A 4479-nucleotide genomic window follows, 5' to 3' on the forward strand; every position below is an offset into this window, starting at 1 on the left:
GATTAGATACACGGCTCTGTATCACAGAGGATAGGATTAGATACACAGCTCTGTATCACACAGGATAGGATTATATACACGGCTCCGTATCACAGGATAGGATTAGATACACGGCTCAGTATCACAGAGGATAGGATTAGATACACGGCTCAGTATCACAGGATAGGATTAGATACACATTTCAGTATCACACAGGATTAGATACAGGTTGCTCTCGGCTGTCAGTCTCGTGTATCCGCTGTCCTGCAGGTTCGGGTACAGACATGTCGGGGGCGCTCTCTCTGGACTCGGTGACCCTGTTCCAGCAGGATCCTGGCGGTGTGACGTATCGTATCCCGGCTCTGCTCTTCTTCCCTCCATCTTCTTGGCCTTGGCGGAGAAGCGCTCGTCCCCCGATGATCAGGACGCCCTGTACCTGGTGGTGCGGCGCGGTCGGGTGCAGCGCGGGGAGGTGCAGGTACCGACTCCTCATGTCACCTCTCTCCGCGTCTGATCTTGTGACTTTCCAACGTCTCCATCTGTTTTGCCTCCTTAGTGGGAAGACGCAATGCCGGTGAGCCACGCCAAGTTACCGGGGCACCGGACCATGAACCCCTGCCCGCTGTACCATCCCGACACCGACACCGTCTTCCTCTTCTTCGTCTGTGTAAAAAGCGAAATCTCCGAGTTCCGGCAAATCATAACCGGCCGAAATGCCGCCCGGCTCTGCTACGTCACCAGCCGCGACCACGGCCAATCGTGGAGCCTACCGAAAGACGTGACGGAGGAGGTCCTGGGTGAGGACCTGAAGAGCTGCGCCACCTTGACGGTTGGCCCCGGTCACGGCGTCTGCTCTCCGTCGGGCAGGCTGATCGTGCCCGCGTACCTGTACTACATCCACTCCCGCGTCTGCGGCCTGCCCGTCCCCTGGAAGACCAAGCCCCACTCATTCATCTTCTACAGCGACGACCGCGGAGAGAGCTGGCACAAGGGCAGCGGACTGTGGCGGCAGAAGACAGGGGAGTGCGAGGTGGCCGAGGTGACCTGCAGCAGCGGCAACGACCTCCTGTACTGCAGCGCCAGGACCGGTCAGCGCTACCGGGTGGAGGCGACCTGCAGCCCCCAGTCCATGGAGTTCACAGATGCCCACTACAATAAAAGCCTGTGTGAGCCGCCTCATGGCTGCCAGGGCAGTGTGGTGAGCTACAGGCCTCCGGAGGCAACTCAGGACGAGGCGGACGGCGGGGAAGAGTCGCCCCTTCAGCATAGCGTCACGTCCTGGCTCCTCTACTCCCATCCCACCAGCAGCCGGGGCCGCGTGGACTTAGGAGTCTACTTGAATAAATCACCCCTTGTGCCGTCCACCTGGACCCCACCGTGGGTCATCAACGAGGGTACCAGCGGGTACTCGGACCTGGCGGTGTGCCAGGACACTCACTCCTTCGCCTGCTTATTTGAATGCGGAAAGGACGCGGCGTGCGAAAAGATCGTCTTCCGGAGGTTCACGATGGACGAGCTGCTGAACAATTCCTCTAAGCCCTAATCACGAGTGTCGGGGCCTCCGCCAAGTCTCCGGGTGCCAAAAGTAACCCAGTATAGGAATGCACTGAGGGGCCACAAGATGGCGCCATCCACCACTCTCCTGACCCCCGATACACGCTCTCATACTGCTCATTAGATGGTGTCTGATCCCCCCCTGTAATTAACAGGTTCTATCCACTCCTCTCTATCATGGACACCTTAAAGGGATCTTCCCATGAACTATATCATCCCCATCCACGTGTCTGATGCCGTCTCTGCCCAGCACCACCTCACCCTCTGGAGCCGTCTCTGCCCAGCAACTCCTCACCCTCCGGAGCCGTCTCTGCCCAGCACCTCCTCACGCTCTGGAGCCGTCTCTGTCCTGCACCTCCTCACCCTCCGGAGTCGTCTCTGCCCTTCACCTCCTCACCCTCCGGAGCCGTCTCTGCCCTGAACTTCCTCACCCTTCGGAGCCCTCTCTGCCCTGCACCTCCTCACCCTCCGGAGTCTTTTCTGCCCTTCACCTCCTCACCCTCCGGAGCCGTCTCTGCCCAGCAACTCCTCACCCTCCGGAGTCGTTTCTGCCCTTCACCTCCTCACCCTCCGGAGTCGTCTCTGCTCTGCACCTCCTCACCCTCTGGAGCCGTCTGTGTCCTTCACCTCCTCATCCTCCGGAGCCGTATCTGCCCTTCACCTCCTCACCCTCCCGAGCCGTATCTGCCCAGCACCACCTCACCCTTCAGAGCCGTCTCTGCCCAGCACCTCCTCACCCTCCGGAGCCGTCTCTGCTCTGCACCTCCTCACCCTCCGGAGCCGTCTCTGCCCTGAACCTCTTCACCCTCCGGAGCCGTCTCTGCCCACCACCACCTCACCCTCCGGAGCCGTCTCTGCCCACCACCACCTCACCCTCTGGAGCCGTCTCTGCCCAGCAACTCCTCACCCTCCGGAGTCGTCTCTGCCCTGCACCTCCTCACCCTCCGGAGCCGTCTCTGTTCTGCAACTCCTCACCCTCCGGAGCTGTCTCTGTCCTGCACCTCCTCACCCTCCGGAGCCGTCTCTGTCCTGCACCTCCTCACCCTTCAGAGCCGTCTCTGCCCAGCACCTCTCCCTCCGTAGACGTCTCTGCTCTGCAACTCCTCACCCTCCGGAGCTGTCTCTGTCCTGCACCTCCTCACCCTCCGGAGCCGTCTCTGTCCTGCACCTCCTCACCCTTCAGAGCCGTCTCTGCCCAGCACCTCTCCCTCCGTAGACGTCTCTGCTCTGCACCTCCTCACCCTCCGGAGCCGTCTCTGCCCTGAACCTCCTCACCCTTCGGAGTCGTCCCTGACCTTAACCTCCTCACCCTCCGGAGCCGTCTGTGTCCTGCACCTCCTCACCCTCCGGAGTTGTCTCTGCCCAGCACCCCCTCACCCTCCGGCATCGTATCTGCTCTGCACCTCCTCACCCTCCGGAGCCATCTCTGTCCTTCACCTCCTCACCCTCTGGAGCCGTCTCTGTCTTGCACCTCCTCACCCTCCGGGCTTGTTTCTGCCCAGCACCACCTCACCCTCCGGAGCCGTCTCTGCCCAGCCCCTCCTCACCCCCCAGAGCCGTCTCTGCCCAGCACCTCCTCACCCTCTGAAGCCGTCTCTGTCCTGCACCTCCTCACCCTCTGAAGCCGTCTCTGCCCTGCACCTCCTCACCCTCTGGAGTTGTCTCTGCCCTGCACCTCCTCACCCTCCGGATCCATCTCTACCATGCACCTCTTCACTCTCCGGAGCCGTCTCTGCCCTGCACCTCCTCATCCTCCGGAGCCGTATCTGCCCTTCACCTCCTCACCCTCCAAAGACGTCTGTGCCCTGCACCTGCTCAACCTCCGAAGCTGCCTCTGCCATGCACCTCCTCACCCTCCAAAGCCGTCTCTGCCCTGCACTTCCTCAGCCTCCAGTTCCGACTCTGCCGTCCTCCTATTCACCGTCCGGAGCCGTCTCTGCCGTGCACCTCTACACCATCCAGAGCCGTCTGTGTCCTGCACCTCCTCACCCTCCGGAGTTGTCTCTGCCCAGCACCACCTCACCCTTCAGAGCCGTCTCTGCCCAGCACCTCCTCACCCTCCGGCATCGTATCTGCTCTGCACTTCCTCACCCTCCGGAGCCATCTCTGTCCTTCACCTCCTCACCCTCTGGAGCCGTCTCTGTCTTGCACCTCCTCACCCTCCGGGCTTGTTTCTGCCCAGCACCACCTCACCCTCCAGAGCCGTCTCTGCCCAGCCCCTCCTCACCCCCCAGAGCCGTCTCTGCCCAGCACCTCCTCACCCTCTGAAGCCGTCTCTGTCCTGCACCTCCTCACCCTCTGAAGCCGTCTCTGCCCTGCACCTCCTCACCCTCTGGAGTTGTCTCTGCCCTGCACCTCCTCACCCTCCGGATCCATCTCTACCATGCACCTCTTCACTCTCCGGAGCCGTCTCTGCCCTGCACCTCCTCATCCTCCGGAGCCGTATCTGCCCTTCACCTCCTCACCCTCCAAAGACGTCTGTGCCCTGCACCTGCTCAACCTCCGAAGCTGCCTCTGCCATGCACCTCCTCACCCTCCAAAGCCGTCTCTGCCCTGCACTTCCTCAGCCTCCAATTCCGACTCTGCCGTCCTCCTATCCACCGTCCGGAGCCGTCTCTGCCGTGCACCTCTACACCATCCAGTGCCGTCTCTGTCCTGCACCTCCTCACCCTCTGAAGCCGTCTCTGCCCTGCACCTCCTCACCCTCTGGAGTTGTCTCTGCCCTGCACCTCCTCACCCTCCGGAGCCATCTCTGCCATGCACCTCTTCACTCTCCGGAGCCGTCTCTGCCCTGCACCTCCTCATCCTCCGGAGCCGTATCTGCCCTTCACCTCCTCACCCTCCAAAGCCGTCTGTGCCCTGCACCTGCTCAACTTCCGAAGCTGCCTCTGCCATGCATCTCCTCACCCTCCAAAGCCGTCTCTGCCCTGCACTTCCTCATCCTCC

At 61.8% G+C, this 4479-nt stretch overlaps 1 pseudogene; it reads left to right on the top strand.

The window, feature by feature from the left end:
- Positions 1–263: 263 nt before the first annotated feature.
- Positions 264–1522, top strand: LOC141231547 (sialidase-3-like; annotated as a pseudogene).
- The last annotated feature ends 2957 nt before the right edge of the window (positions 1523–4479 follow it).

This window comes from Phyllobates terribilis, unplaced genomic scaffold (genome assembly GCF_046119375.1).
Source record: "Phyllobates terribilis strain yellow unplaced genomic scaffold, ASM4611937v1 Scaffold_525__1_contigs__length_1214945, whole genome shotgun sequence".
Lineage (NCBI taxonomy): Eukaryota > Metazoa > Chordata > Amphibia > Anura > Dendrobatidae > Phyllobates > Phyllobates terribilis.